The 16,883-nt window shown below is 42.1% G+C and overlaps 1 pseudogene; it reads right to left on the bottom strand.

The window, feature by feature from the left end:
* Window positions 1-16,883, bottom strand: part of LOC149524041 (von Willebrand factor D and EGF domain-containing protein-like) — a 217,769-nt pseudogene that overhangs the window by 41,194 nt on the left and 159,692 nt on the right.

Here is a 16,883-nt window from a genome sequence, read left to right on the forward strand (position 1 = left end):
AAATACCAGGGGTTGTGCATATTTTGAAACTCAGTTCCACAAATGACTTAAATGATATAGACTAATTACTTAAAATCTAGGTAATGCATATGAAGCCTCTATGTACTATGATTTGGGGTCCTGCATACTTTCCAGTAAATCAAGACTCCATATTTGATTTCTCTTCTATACAGGACTATTCTGTTTCAGCATTTGGAAGAACTAAGTAACATTAGAGCAGACGTAATTAGAAATGGTTTACTCATTGTAACAATTGTAAAACTATTTATCTTCCAACCCAGAGGAATAGAACAGGCCTCTGACAGATAGAGGTAAGATCTGGATATGCATAGAAAAAAATGGGTAATATGGCCACCATCCAACACCACAATTTTCTATTTGATTAAAAATGGATTGATGCCTTTATTTGAATTAAGGGCATATATAGAGAGACAATACAGTGAAAGTGTATAAAATGGGTAAGTGACAAGTATAAACTGAAGGTTGGCCATGGTAGAGCCCAGTACAGTTCCCACTTGTATATGGAAAAATTCCCACCAACCTCAATGCGTGACGAATCAAACACAATATTCATAGTACAGTATGTCTTTAGTCAGGTTAACTCTATTTAAGTAGAGTATTTATTTTAGTAAATACTTTTTACAAATGGAAATTATCAGCTTCTAACACAATTATCAAATAAAATTAAAATGATCAGTCTTTTAAAAACAATTTCTAGTCAGTTTCCTTAAGCCAAAGTAAGATCATGCTATTTTGGATTTCAGTCCCAAACATCAGGTAGAAAGGACCGAGGTCCACAAATGTCCAAGATCTCCTACACACAATCAGGGTATGTCTACACTACCCCGCTAGTTTGAATGAGGAGTAACGGTAGTTCGAACTAGGAAGCCTAGTTCGAACTACCTAGTTCGTGCCCCGTGTAGCCACGCTGCACGGGGTTCGAACGAGCGGGGATTTAAAAATGGCGGCGCCCCGCTTATGCAAATGAAGCCCGAGAAATTCAAATCCCGGGCTTCATTTGCAATTGTGGTATGCCTACATTACCCCGCTAGTTCGAGCTAGCGGGGTAGTGTAGACATACCCTTAGGGAATGAAACACTTGGGTAGATACTCTGCTAACCATACTGATGATCTCCATGGAAAGGATGGAAACCCCACACACTTGTAATCCTTTCTAATATACTCTGGAAATTATTCCTTTCTGTCACAGATTCAAATACAACCTCAACCACTGTATATGCAACAATTGCCTTGAGTTAACATTTCATCATTTTTATACTCCGAGCTATGGCTGGTGGCTGGAGGCTAGATTGACAAAACTCAGTGAGAAATAACCACCCAGTTCACCTTGATGTTTCTGTAAATCCTACAAAATTCAGCATTTTTAGGCACACTTACCCTTTTAAAAACAAACCCTAAGCAAGTGTCGGTTTTTCTCTTTTGTCACAACTGTGTGGATAATAGAAGAGGCAGATATAGATGAATGAAATCTCATTCACTTTTTTACCTATATGGCAGTTGCAGTCAATATATCCAATCTTACAGGGGCATGCGTTGGGAACTGTATCTTCGATATTTCTTCCACACGTATTTTGACAAATAGCTAATACAGGCAGTCCCCGAGTTACGTACAAGATAGGGACTGTAGGTTTGTTCTTAAGTTGAATCTGTATGTAAGTCGGAACTGGCGTCCAGATTCAGCCGCTGCTGAAACTGATCAGTTTCAACAGCAGCTGAATCTGGACGCCAGTTCTGACATACATACAGATTCAAATTAAGAACCCCAGGCATCCCCAAGTCAGCTGCTGCTGAAACTGATCAGCGGCTGATTCCAGGAAGCCCGGGGCAGGGGCTTCCTGTAGTCAGCCACTGGTCAGTTTCAGCAGCAGCTGACTTGGGGACGCTCCTCGGCGCTACTGGACCAACCCAGCAGCACCCAAGCTGCTCTGCCCCAGGCGTGCTGATTCAGCCTCTGCTGAATCTGACCAGCAGTGACTGAATCAGGACACCTGGGGCAGAACAGCTGGGGTGCTGCCCGGTTGGTCCAGTAGCGCCCAGAGTGGCGCTATGGGACCAACTGGCAGCGCCCCAGCTGCTGTACCACAGGTGTCTGGAGCAAAGCCATGTAGCACGGGGGCAGCGGGACAGCCCAGACGCGCCGTGTCTGTCCGCTGCCCGCGTGCTCCGCGGCTTTGCTCTGCTTTGCCCCCCCCCGTCCTCCTGATCTGCTGATCGCGCACTCCACGGCTTGGCTCTGCTTGGCTCTGCTTTGCCCCCCCCCCCCCGGTCTGCAGACCAGGAGGACGGGGGGGGGGGGGCAAAGCAGAGCAAAGCCGCAGAGCACGCGGGCAGCGGACAGCCCAGACACGTCTGGGCTGTCAGCTGGCCGGGCGCTCCGGGGCTTGGTTCTGCTTCCCCCCCCCCCCGTCCCCCTGGTCTGCAGACCAGGGGGACGGAGGGGGGGGGGGCAAAGCAGAGCCATGCAGAGCCAAGCCGCGGAGCGCGCGATCAGCTGACAGCCCAGACGCTCTGGGCTGTCAGCTGGCCGGGCGCTCCGCGGCTTGGCTCTGCCTTGCCCCCCCCCCCCCCCCGGTCTGCAGACCAGTGGGACGGGGGGGGGCAAAGCTGAGCCAAGCCTCGGAGCGCGTGGGCAGCGGACAGCCCTGTCCACTGCCCACGTGTTCCGCCGCTTTGCTTCCTCTCCCAGGTCTGCTGGAGACCAGGGAGAGGAACCCCGTTTGTAACTGCGGATCCGACCTAAGTCGGATCCGCGTAACTCGGGGACTGCCTGTACTTACTTAAAGTACAGGTATCTAAGTAAAAGTTACAGTACCCAATAAAACACACAAAACTGACCGCCTTTGTTAGATAACCCAGGGTAGAAGCTATCCCTTACTATCTGTGTACTTTATAGCCTAGAATTGAGCCTAAGTGTGTATTGAGAATAAACTTAATCTTTCATCATTTATTTGCTTACAACAAAGCTGTGACTTTTTCCTCCTTGACAAGTATCCACCCTTAATTGTGACAGTGCACCCATTCTAATCCAGTCCCACCTGGGAATACTGTACTAGACCAGCATATTTTGCAGAACTCTAGAGAACTCATATTTTTCTAGAGAAAATCTGTTGCAAAATAGGCTGGATTTTCTAGAGGAAACTTTCATGCCCATTTAAAAAGGGATTAAAATGGAAAAAAATCTCTCAAACTGCTACTAACACAATTTATTTTTGGGAATTGGCCTGCATTCTGCAAAGATTGATCCCTGCTTATCCATATTGTAAGGATTGCTAATTGTCAGTTTCTACATTGAGCGTGCTTGCGTATGGAAAATAAAGAGCTGAGCCGTGAGTTTGGCTTGAATTCTGTGTTCTTGATTTGAAGGCTTAGATCTGCTAGAAACAAGCACAACAAAATGCCAGAACAGAATATTCTGTTGACCTCATTTCCAGTGGTGAAATGATCCACTTGGGATAGAACATTACAGTACAAACTCCATCCCCAGGTACCCTAAAGAATACTATATAACGTAAACAGCTGCTCCCAGTCACTTACTACTGTATATACAAACTCTTTAAAATAAAACTAACCCTAGGAGAGGGACAGCATTTCCTTCCATATTCGAGTAGTTAAAATGCCTTTGAAATTACAGGCCTACATCACTTTAGTACACTGGGAAATGGTAGCAAGACCGTAAAATACTTCATTATGATTTAAAAATCATCACAGGGAACATTTCCGAGCACTAGTCTGTAAAGGTATGTGGCAAGCTAAATTTTCAAAGGAAAAATGTTCTGTACAAAACGTGCAAAACTATATTCTGAATGAGAATCTGCTTTGGCTAAGTATGGCTTTGATTGACTGACTCATTTCATCTGTTGTTTCTCTGATTCTGTAGATATGGGTCAAAAAGAGGTAATGAAAAATAACAGCACTGTAAACATTGTGCAATGGCTGTAACACACTTGGCCAATGACAAGCAGTGTGCCGTGAACCTGCTGAATATGTATTGCTACTATTTATTGGCAACATGGTACTTGTCTTTTAAGGGTATATTTACAGAGCAAGAAAAAAAATCATGGCTGGCCTGTGCCAGCCAACTTTGTCTTGCTGGGCTCAGGCTATGAGGCTGTTTCATTCCTGTGTAGACTTCAGGGTTGGGCTGGAGCAAGGGTGGGAAATAATTTTTAATGGGGGACCACTCAAAGATTTTGGCATATGGTCAAGGTCTGCACTTCTATGGACAGGGTGCTGAGTCTGGGACAGAGGTTGAGTGCAGAAGGGAGCTTGTGGTAGAGGACTAGGGTGCAGGAGGCAGTTTGGGGTCTGAGAGGGCGTTTGGGTGAAGGAGGGGTTGTGATCTGGGGCAGGGGTTTGGAGCGCAGGATCCGGGTGGGGGTAAGGGTGCAGAAGAGGATTCTAGGCAGTGGTACAAGTCTGGGAAGGAGTTGTGTCCTGGATGAAGGGAACCTGAGGCAGGCTTTCTGCTGAAGTCTCAGTCAGCTGCCTGCTGCACATGGGTCTGCTCTGGACATGGGGTGAGGGGAGGGAGGGAAGCTTCAAAGTGTGAGCTGCTGTCTGGCTAACGGTTCTGGTGAAGGGGCCATGGGCTGGATCTTGGTGGGCCCCATCTGGCCTGCTGGCAGCCCCTTTCCCAGCCCTTGGCTGGAGCCTGAACTCTGGGAACATATTAGTCTGCAAGGTCCTAGAGCCCAGGTTTCAGTTTGAGCCTGGAATTCTACATGGCAATGACACAGCCCTGCCACCTGATTTGGATGGCACAGGCCACCTGTGGATTTTTGCTGTGTAGATACAACCACTAAGGACACTTGATCCTAATTTTAAAAAAAGTTTTCCTTCCTCACTTCACAATGTAAATTAGTACTATAGGATAAGCAAACAGTTATTTGTACAAACATTGGCCCTCCTGTTACCTTTCAGTAACTCTGCAGTTGACCTTTGCTCTCTCCATCTCAACTCCAAGAGGTTTCTTCCTTCAAGATATGCTATAGTGCCCCAAATCATCAACTTTTCATCTTAGCAGTGAGCTATTCATAACTAACAGTACTAGTGGTTTTTACCCACAGAGGACTACGTCCTTTGCAAACTGAGCATTTAGGACCGAAGTATAGTGGTGCTATAGTGAAAGAGATGGGAAATGACCTAAGGAATCCTCCTCTCAGCTTCCCTGCAGAGGGCTGAGCTAGTGCCAGAGTGCAGTAGAGTTAGAGGGAGAACTGATGGTACCAGAAAGGGAGAAGGCCAGGCTATAGCCCTGCTCCCACTTATACTGTTGGGGAGCGTTCTCAGTTGGAGCTGCTGCACCTAAGCACTTTTGAAAAATCTGGCCACTTCGTTTAGGTACCTAAATCTGATTTAAGATAACTGTAACATTCAAAAGTAGATGGTTATATGGAGGGAAGTCTCTCTTAATCACGGATGTGAAAGGAAGAGGGAGACACAGCTATGTTAAGAGTTAGAAAAGTCTTTTTCCTAAATGAAGAAAGAAAAAAACATTTGTTTTGGAACAGGAGAAATATTAAACTTTGGGCTGATTCTTAATTGCCTCAAACCAGGTCCCTTGCTCTAATGTTCAACACACATTAAAAAAAAAAGTCTGGATTCTGTCACACCAAATAAACATTACTTTGGACTGTTTTCAGCCATTCTTGCAAAGCACAGGTCATATTCCTTCAAGCACTGCAGGTATCAAAGCTTGCTACAGATGGGCTGCTTCCTTTAACTAGCTGAATTCTATTATGAAATGAGATGGTGGCAGCTCTCTGCAGAGGGTATGAGGCTGTCAGAAGTTTCACTCAGTGTTAGATTGCATATCGGAGATGCTGCATCCAAGCATAAAGATTTCAAAAAGCTTGGACTCGTCCAAGCTTTGATCAGCTGCTTGGTTTTGTTGTCTGTTCTTGAAAGGTAGCATTGTTTCAGCAGAAATCAGTACCATCCTGGCTGGACTGTCAGGCATTTTAGCAACGTTAATGGCAGTTCTTAATGCAAGGAATTATCATCGTCTTTCCACCCCCTGTCAGGATGAGTCTGCTGCTTTTGACATAAAAAGAAACATCAACAGCTGGGGGTACGATAGATGTTCCTCAGGCAGATCTAGCAACGGAGGCATTTTTGGTCCTCTTCCAGGACAGCAATCGGCAGGTGCACAGAGAAACTTTTGAAGGAGCAGAATCAGAGAAGAAACAGACTTGTTATTTGGTCAGGTGATGTGCTTAGCAGCAAGACAAAAATAAAGGATGTTTCAGTATCATATCAACTTCTGAGACAGAGAATGATGTTGGTAATAAAGGATTTCATCTTAAAGGCTCTGTAGAGAAATTTGCAGTAAGTCTAGCGATCCAAGGTGAAGGAAGGGAGCTAAGCTATATCGTTGAAGAAAAAAATAACAATTTACTTGATAACAGTGTTTATATACAAAGAAGACGTGTATGTTTATAAGGCTAGAATTTGGAAACCAGCCATTCTGCACTTAGTGTAGCTTTAGGACTCCCATAATCCGGAGGCTTCTGGGTACTTCTCCTGTTCCTGGTGCAAGGTTGGGCAGCCTAGGACTGCACTCTTTTATGCCTATGTACCCTTACCGAGTCAGTTATAGGAAATAACTGAGGGTTAATGTGTGGTCCTCTTCCCTGAGTGGATTCCAGTATGTTTCCCCCAGAGCTGGGAACAGTTTGTGGGATGACGCAGAGCTAGCTACACCTCGTGTACCTCACCAGGTGATTCTACCATATGGTAGGAATCCAGAAGAAGCCGTAAAGCCGGCTAGAATGCTACTGTGCTCTCCTGGAACTGTGTAAAACAAACTTAGTGGGGACCACAATCTGGCCCATTGTTTGGGTGTTCATAACATGAGAATGTGTGTGTAAAAGAGAATTAAACAGACAGTGCAAATATTTTTTGCCTATTAAATCATAGCAATGCAAGGCCAATTTCTTCGACTATTTTAAGGGATTTCATCTGAGGATTTAATGATAGGTAAGTGAATTCACTCCTTTTAAACAGCATATAATGCTATTGTTTCTCTGAGGTCCTTTAACCTGTCTAATAAATGAATCAATAGAATAGATTATGAATACACTTCTGGAACTATGCACGTCAGGCAATGTCAGTTCTCTATTCAGAATACGAGTGATGGGATTTAAAATTGCTTTCCAAGGTAGCAAAAACTTCTTGTTTAGCAAAACTTAAATTGTCCAGGGAATATGAACTTTATCTAGACTTCTGGAGCCTAATTCAGATCTTCTTTCACAAGTTTTACATGATTGTTATTCCATTGACTCCAAAAGCATGAGTCATGCCTTAAGTCATGTTAGTGCAATCAAAATCAGGTCCACTATTTCTATTGTGATTAGATACTGGCAAAATAAAAATACCATTTATCTTAGGAAAAAGCAGCTTGTTCTGAGCTACAAGTTTGTTCATTATTTTAAAAGAAGACTAAGCTTTGAAAAGAATTGAGGTCTCTACTGACAACCACTGCAAACATAACAAAAAAAATTCATAAAAAATATTAAAGGGTGTTTGGCAGTTTCTTTTTCTCTGACCTTGGCATGTAATTCCAAGGGAGACAATGGCCACATTTAAATCTTTCCAATTTGGCTGGCTCACATTGCAGTCTGGTGAAACACGTCAAATTAAAACGTGATTTTCTTGTTCTGATGCAGCAGTCCATTAATAGTTTTTGATAGTGCTGAATGATCCACTGCTGAGGCATGTGAATTTCTGATTACAGTTGTCTATTCTAGAATCCTGACTTGAACAAAAGTTCTGGGAAGTACTGGGAAGTTAACACTTGGGGGAGCCATCCTCGCAAAAGGAGCTCTCATGTGGAAGGAAGAAGTTATTGGTGCTGTCAAAGTAGATGTCACTGGACGTTCTGTTCTAAAAACATGGACTGGTTTACTCTTTGTAGTTGCAATCCTAGTGGGCAATTTTCCAGGAGAAAAGTCAAATGTTAGCTGGATCTGTTGAAAAGCATGTGGTCTTGTAACTAATAAACATGCATTTTTATCATGTTAAATCCCAGGTGCATGAGATTTAACATTTAGCTCATAATCATAGGAGTTGTAGGTTGTCATTCCAGCAGTTGTTGCTTTGGGGTTAGGTTCTTGGAGCGGAAGTAAATAATGTGTAACTTCTTAAAAATTTTACTTAATTATGGGAAGATGCTCTTTGAAGTAGTGAGGAGTGTATATCCCTTGTATCTGATGCCTGGGGCTGGGCAATCCTTTTCAAAGTGATTGAATATCAGCGAGGGTGAGGTTTCCTATCCCAAGGTAAGTGTGTTCCAGTCTTGGGATTTGAGCCTGGGAAAGTTTAGAATTAATTTCTCAACTTTATGACAACTTTTTTGGCATATATATTATCTCTCTCAGCAGTATCTGTATGACTATGAGAAGATCTTGATGCTAGAGCTAAAGGAAAGCATGTATTAGTGTATATATATAGTAATATATATTGTAGTTATATTAGTAAATCCACAAAAGGAACAATGAAGCATAATCTCATCAACAGGTAACAGGCTATCAATGTACACCTAGAAGAATGAAATCCACTATATGTAGGAAGACACACAGTAATTCCTGAATAACGGAGTCCATTATTGTCTCTTTGTTTAGAGCAGTGCTTCTTTCTACTTTTTAAGACAAGAAACACCAAACAATATTTTTTTTTATAGGGGACACCAATGATTTTTTTGGTTGAGCAAAAGAAAAAAAAAGACTTGCCCCTTTAAGGGCAGCCATTCCCTAGGGAAAAGTTGTTAACCAAAGGAACCCCCCGCACACACACACACACCAGCACCACCACCATACAAAAAAGGAGACTTGTCCCTTTAAGGGTGGCCATTTTGAATTCTGTTCTCTCTGCGGCACACCTCCGACTGCCTCGCAGCACACTAGTGTGCCACAGAACACACTTTAACAAATGCTGGTTTAGTGTTTGGTATCACCAGGAGCCCAATTATACATTTGGGCTTCATTGTGCTGGGCACTGTACAAACATTTGGTGGTAAAGAGACATATTCTGCCCTGAACAGCATTGAGTCTAAAATGAGAGACAACAGATGGACACACACACACACACACACACACAGAGGTGGAGCTGTAGGAAATTATGAGAAGGTACACTTAGATGGTCAGTTGTTTTGGCATAATAGCCACTGTCGAATATTTCGAGGAATTGTGGCAGAAAGGGCTTTATAAAGAGAGTTTTGAAAGAGGACTATATGATGGATTTGGGATTATTTATGGGGAGCACCTTCGAGGAAGGAGCAACAGCATGAAGACAGCACAAAGGTGCTTGCTTGAAAATGTCACAGGTGGATGACAAAGACTGGCATCTCTGGCAGTAAGGGAGTTGGGGTAGACCTTCAAGAGATGATAGATGAATATGAGATGGGCTGTGAATAGCCTTGAAAGTGAAAACAAGTAGTTTGAATCAATCCTTTTAAAACAATAATGGCCATATGCTGTGTCTAATGAGTGGAAGAAGCTATTTTTAACAAGTACTGGCATGCTCACTCTATAGGACATTGTTGGCTGTGGGACTGTGTCCTAATCCTTACATAATTATTCTTCACATTTTTAAGTACTATATAAATATCAGTCATTTTCATAATGCTCTTTCCGGGGTAAGTGATATTACCTTAGCTGACAAATGAAAAAACTGGAGTACAGAGACTAAGTGACTCAACAAAGGTTACAATCAGAGAAGGGACTAGAAAACATAAGTTCCTGTATCCCAAAGCTGTGTTCATTGGATGAGTAAACCATATCCCTCTCTCAGCTGATTTTTTTTTTATCCTGGAACACAATGGGGAATTGTACCAGAGTTGGATGGTGGTAGTGATTCAAGCAGCAGACAATCACTGGAAATAATTACAAGTATGCTATGGCATGATACAAGATTGACTAATGATCAGAGTAGTATAGAAAAAGGGGCAAAGGAGGGAGAGGAAATGTGAGAAGAAGAATAATTCAGAGATAACATAGAAAAAGAGAAAATGGGACAAGTAAAGGGGCTTTAAAAATGAATGAGAGAAAGAAAGATGAAAGAAGGATCCCCAGAGATAATTATCCGTCACAGACAAGAAGTATGGCCTCTAGAAAATTCAATTCGGGGATCAAGAAGCGACAGGAGTGACAATGGAGGCCTGAATCGCCACTTTGACAAATGTCTGGAATGAACACTAATAATAGGTTTGAGCTCCAGCCATCACACTACAATCAAATACATGTTATCTTAAATGACTGCTAGTAACTACCAAAGGGATCAGCCTGGCAAACTAGAAACTGAAATATTTCATTTGCCTCCTGATCAGGTACAACAGATGCAGTGTAATCATGGCCCTGCTAATGTGCACCAAACTGGAGGGAGGGAAGGGCTCCCCAATGGTCTGTGTGTTTCCATGACCTTTCATCTCTTGGCCGCTCTGATCAGAATGCCAGCAAAGATGCCACCTGAGCTAGCTAGCAGTAATGTATGGTGTAGACATCTGCTCTCTATGGTAGTTACTGAATTAAGATCTCTCATAGCCATTTTCCACAAGCCACCATACACCGTATTATATATATATATTTTTGTTTTTAATCGAATTTTGCACTCAATTCAAATGCGACTTACAGATGACAATCTCAGTATCCCATTATCCATCCCCAATACTACAGCAAGTTTTCACTAATATGATTCAGTGCAAGCTCGTTAAGATGAGGGAATGACACAACTTCTCTGGCAGAGCCAGTAATTTTTATTGGGCAATTTTACTTGTATCTAAATGTACAAGAAAGAAGTGTTCTAAGAGTCTGCAGACTCAGTTGTCTGTTTCTCCAATCCCATGTACTTCAATTTATTTTCCATGCAGTCGATCAATACCTTAAAACATATAACCTATTATCAATGCAGAGAGTGATTGGATGAATCTGGTTTTCTCTGAGATGCCTATGCATGATTAGATATTGGAGTGGATGAAAATAAAAACAAAATGACAGGCCAAAATACTCAAGGTTATATTATGGTACAAAAATACATTTTCACTCTCAGCCAGCCTTTCTTACAATAACTAGGAGAGATGCAGTAGTAAAACGATTGAGTTTATTTTTTTATAGGAGCAGATAAGAGAATGAGGGCCTTTACACTGTTCCATTTTTATGCTCCTGTTCACTCCATTAATTTCAAAGGCAAAAACTGGAGTAACATAGTGGTCAATCAAGCCTTGAAACTATAGATTCTTCTTTCTCTGTCTGGCGAAGATTGAGACTTGAATTGCAGGAAGCAGGTCTGAGAGAATGAACATTTAACCCTCCCCCCCCCCCCCCGCATCTCTCTCCCACCACACTGCTATATTTGAACTCTGCCACTTGGGGATTTCTTTTTATAGTATTCCCTCTTCACTGGAGGTTCACAGGCATCCAGTTAAGCCAGCTTTCTAGCTACATTTTACCACTGGGGCTATGTCTAGACTGCAAGCCTCTTTCGAAAGAGGCTCTTTCGAAAGCATCTTTCGAAAGAGCCTCTTTCGAAAGAGAGCGTCTAGACTGCACGGAGAAATTTCGAAAAAGCGGCTTGCTTTTTCGAAAGAAAGCATCCAGTGAGTCTGGATGCTCTCTTTCGAAGAAGCCCTATTTACATTGAAGAACGCCTTCTTTCGAAAGAGGAACTTTCGAAAGAAGGCGTTCTTCCTCGTAAATTGAGGTTTACCGCCATCGAAAGAAAAGCCGCGTTCTTTCGAATTAATTTCGAAAGAACGCGGCTTGAGTCTGGACGTAGGGGAAGTTTTTTCGGGAAAAGGCTACTTTTCCCGAAAAAAACCCCTAAGTCTGGACACAGCCTGGGAGTGGTATGTAAGAGCTAGAGAGGAGGCCAGAAACTGATCCATATCATTTGACCTAAAGTCCATCGGGATAGTGCTGAGAAGATGCAGCATATGCTGATTTTCTTTCTGATGTGAACTGCAGTTTCCAGCTAAAGATTGCACGTTTTTAGTCAAAAAGAAGAAAATAATACCAATTTGTAAAGGGGCTGTGTGAACCTCTGAACAAAATAGGTCTCAGATAAGGAAATGGAGCAGAAACACTCCAATGCTGACAAAATCCAGGGAAAGAAACTGAGACTGAGAACCAGAAGAAAACAAATCTAACACACTATTCCTGTCTGTCTTCTGACCTATGCAAGGCTTTCAAAAGCAGGCCATGTCAAATTAAAGCCACATGGGGCCACAGACACCTGAAAATATAGGGTTCTCTGTAGACCCTACTTCCTCTTCTCCTAAAACATCAGCAGCATGGGAGTCACATCCTTTATTTTCAGCAGTGGATCCTTGCGCCATATAAATAGCCGTTTTCTCTTTCAGGAATTTTTCAGTGAAAATCGGCTTAGTTTTATAAAGTGCATTGTTCTTTTTTTCTGATTTTTCTTCCATACGTGTATCATTCAGGTATACAAAATAATTTGTTTTATTAGGATAATACAAAACATATACTTTACAATAATATATTAGTCCCTGTGCATACGTAAAGGTGCCTGTTGAAGGAAAGCTATGTATAAGGCTAGAAGACGCACAATGAACAAAGAGTCATGCATGCAACCTCTGAAGTGCATGCACATCTGGACGTACTGATAAATCTCATGCCCACCATGTACATTTTTCAAGCTGTCAGCAGATAACAGTTTAAAGATCTTATACACTATTACTGGAAGAAAATGAAAATCTGTGTCAGAATACATTTCAGGACACAAGGAAGTATTCAAAAGGGTTTTTTAAAAAAACAACTAGGAGTAAAGGATTCAGCTGAATGTATGCTCTGCAATTGATGTCCCAATTATTAAATGTAAATATTAAATAGGCTAATAGTTTTAAGTCTACAGCAGTAAACTGTTTACTCAATGAAAAGTTGTATTTGGTGACTAGCGATGTACTGTTTTCTTAAACCCAGTGGTACATTGTGCTTCGAGTTCTGCTTTAGTTCTGCAGCAAACTACGTTGATGAATGGAATCCATCTGCTCAATATTTTTTTACTCTGTCTTTCTGCTCCTCAAAATAAACTCTAGTATTCACCCAGAAAAATAGTAATATTGATTGCACTGTTGTTGTTTCAGTAGTAATAATCACCAATGGGTAGCCAGGAAAAATTAAATAAAATAAAAACTGAAAACAAAGGGTCCTGCATGAGGCAGGATTGGCAACAGGCTTCCAAACAAATCAGCTCAAGTGTGTCTGCTTAACAGCAGGTAACCTGGTGCCCTGCCCTCTTCTCCTCTGGCTGCACATTCTTTTGGAATGGTGTTGGAAAGGAGACTGCACATCAATTGGTCTTGGGGTCAACACCTTGTTAAGAGTCACAGAGCAGGTCACACCTCTCAACCCTCAGGCTCCCCACAGATTCTGGAAGTTATTCCTGCTTTCTTTATCTCTGGGTCTCATTTTTACAATTTTCTTCATACCATGGGAGCTAGAAATGTTTTCTTAAAAAACAAAACCAAACAAACAAAAAAACCAACAACCTAGGGCATGTCTGCACTGGGAGTTATTTTGAAACTCCCCTTATTTCAAAACAACAAGGTGAGCATCCATACTACCCAGCCCGTTATTTTCAAATAGGCTCGTTATTTCGAAATAATAACTCCTGCTTATGAAGAGGAATAAGCTTATTTCAAAACAGTTATTTTGGGAGTTATTCAAAATAACTTATAGCCTTAGATTGGGATGAAATTAGATGATGCCAGGATCTGGAGTGTACACATGCTCCTATGTTGCCTATGCCTTAGTCTAGCCCTCCCTATGTCCTTAGTCCTAACTCAATACATAAAAGTGATGAAGCACTACTCTTCAGCTCAAGAGCAAATCCTTCCTCTCTCAAGAATTCTCTGGCTATGATGTTTTGTCAATGCAGAGTGTTATTGAACTTTTGCATCCGGTTAGCATACAACTGTTTCACAATTCAGTGGATAATTTAAGAATTCACCTTATTATTAACACGGTTTAATACGTTTACAGTCTGCATAGCTTTAAAGCCATTGACATTTAGTAACACATTCTGTGTAGTGCATTAATCATTCAGAAAAATGTCTGCAGAGGAACGTTTTTCTGACACATTATACTGTGTGGTTCATCATTTAAAATTTGTAACATCTACAGGCACATACATCTTATTTAAAGTGTCAAAAGAGAACAGAAAAATTAGTCTCGGGGGAGGGGGATAGGTGTGATGAAGTGGGCTTTGCCCACGAAAGCTCATGATACTATATATATTTTTGTTAGTCTCTAAGGTGCCAAAGGATTACTCGTTGTCAGTAAAAATAGGTAGGTCTAAAGAGTTTTGTGATCAAAATGAAAGGGATCTCTATCCCTCTCTGCATTCATACTTCTAAAAAATTTGCCCAGTGAGAGAGGAATGTTGTGACCCTATGTCATAAAAAAGTGAAAAATTCCACGGTATATGGGGAAAAAGAGTAATCTTCTCTTCCATTTCCCCTGATCCCAACTTACCCCTTAATCAGGGAACGTTTCTACTGTTGTTTGATTCCACAGTGTAATGAAACAACCTTTCTTTCTATCATCTTTGAGCACCTCCTACAATCATCATACATGCACACATGCTTGACTCTCTCCTCCTTGCTGTCTAGATGTGGTAGAATTTGATAAGTGTCTAGATTGCTTTTTCAATCATCTTGCTCTCTTCCCATGAAAAGCAGCAAGATCCAATCTCCCTAGCTGGGAACCCTCAATTCTTCCCCTCACCCCCAGCATACAATGCATGATCTCGATTCGCCAATCCTAGAAAGCACATGTTTCCTGCTTAAATGAGAGATAAACACATTGTCAATTAATTTTGGGATGAGACTATACATTTAGAGAGTAGCTTCAGTTTGGGGGGTTCAGATTTTCTATCTACTCTGAATGTCAAGGGTGAAAAGTTGAACACTGAAATAAAAAAGGAACTCTTTGGACTAATTTAAAGCATAGATAGCATGGACTCCTTTAATCAGTCACTGCTGTATTAATATTAACCTTATTTTTAAAAAAAATCCTTTACAATGTCTTTTAAAATGAGTTTGTTCCTATCCTTTTAACTGCTTTCCCACATCACACAATGCATTTTGGATGACTTGGCATTCTGGGCTTAAGTGGTGGCTAGGGATGGAATTTACAAGTCGTAAAAGAGTGGCAGACATATGAGTGGAAGCCTGCCCACACCATGCCTCATTGAAATCAAAGTTATCAGTCCTTCATGTCTGTGATCATTAAGTTCACTCAGTAATTTATTTACAACAAAATAAAAGAGTGGGCATCTGGTTCACTTTCCCTGGAGGTGTAGTTTAAACTCATAGAAAAGTTTCGGTTGCTTTTAGACAGCATTGCTGGTATTTGACTGCCTTTGTAACATCTCTTCCCCCGTGTTCGACATGGAACAATAATGAACAATAATGAATATTCGAAGGAGTCAACATTCTTCAGCTGCTTTCTTTTTACAACAGTTCCTTTATCCATTTTAGCATTTAAGTGTTTGTTAAGAATGGCCATTTCTCTCAGAACATCTGCAGTGATGCACACAATTCTACCAAACCATGCAGAATTTAGCAATACAAATTTGTTTCATGCATATGAAATAGAAAACTGCACAGCTTTGCAACAACACATTTGCAAAGGGATATCCAGCCAGCTTTTACATTAATATCTGCAAAAAAGGTCTGTGTATTCAGAGTGCAACATTCCCTCAAATGTAAAATAAAAAGAACCTGCTTCATCTTGGCTTGTATTAAATCTACCTTCTCCAGGTTCATTTTCTGTGACCATTTAAGTGACTGCATTTTATTCACAAACATTTAAAAGAGAAATATTGTGAGCTGGTACACTCCCAGTCTGGAGTAGCAAAATTTGAACTCACACTCAAGTATTTGCATTAAATTTATTTGTTTGATAAGGAAAGGGACTAGTGTACTTGGGACTGAGAAGGCATATTGTGGAGCAGGCAGGAACAGAGAGCTCAGAGGCACGTGTGACAAATGTGTAGGAAAGTGAACTTCAAAAGTATGCAGCTCAAAATTCTGGATATAGCGGAATCTCCACTGCTAATAATTTAAATGCCTTCCAATACAGAGAAGGGGGTGAAATCCTTTCTCCATACTCTATGATGTCTACACAACCTTTGCAAACCAGCCTTCTAATTTGGGTTAACAGACTTGTGTGACAGGATGTCTGCCACCCACTGGGCCTTTCCCCAGCCCTGGATGAGGGCTAGAGAGGTGGAGCTGTGCAGCCTGCAGCTGCAGCTGATAGCCAATTAGGGCCCAGCTGAGGGCAGTATAAATAAAGGCTCTTGGCAGGGCGGAGACAGACACACTTGCACTTGCTGTGGAGCAGGAGGGACCTGGCTGCCAGTGAAATGAGAGGCTTCCTAACTGAGAGCAGGGCTGGGGAAAGGCAGGAAAAACTGGGAAAGCTCTGGCCAGGCAAGCTCCCAGGCTGTGGGGCCTGAAGCAAGGCCTCAGGGTACGAGGCTTGCAGAGAGGCAGCCAGGGTAGGTAAAAGCAACAGGTCCATCCATACCTCTTGCCAATGATGAGTGGCCATTTCAGACTGCAGTTTGTCCCTGAGGTAAGGGGCTAGTTGAAAACTGGCAGTGGGTCACTGAGGAAAGGTGGGTATATGGGATTGGGGGTTCCCAGAGTGAGAGGACTCCAGAATGAAGGTAAGGCAGTACCCAGGTAGTAGGGTGCCACAGTCTGGGAAGGACGTGGGCCCTGACCTAGAATGGAGGAAAAGAACAAGGAATAGTGGGTGAGACACCAGCCAGAAGAGGTGTTCCAGCAGCAAAAAGACCTAGTGTGTCCAGCAGGAGGCGCCCACCAGGGCCAGCCC

The sequence above is a fragment of the Pelodiscus sinensis genome, chromosome 7 (genome assembly GCF_052426305.1).
Source record: "Pelodiscus sinensis isolate ZL-2025 chromosome 7, ASM5242630v1, whole genome shotgun sequence".
NCBI classification, from domain to species: Eukaryota; Metazoa; Chordata; order Testudines; family Trionychidae; genus Pelodiscus; species Pelodiscus sinensis.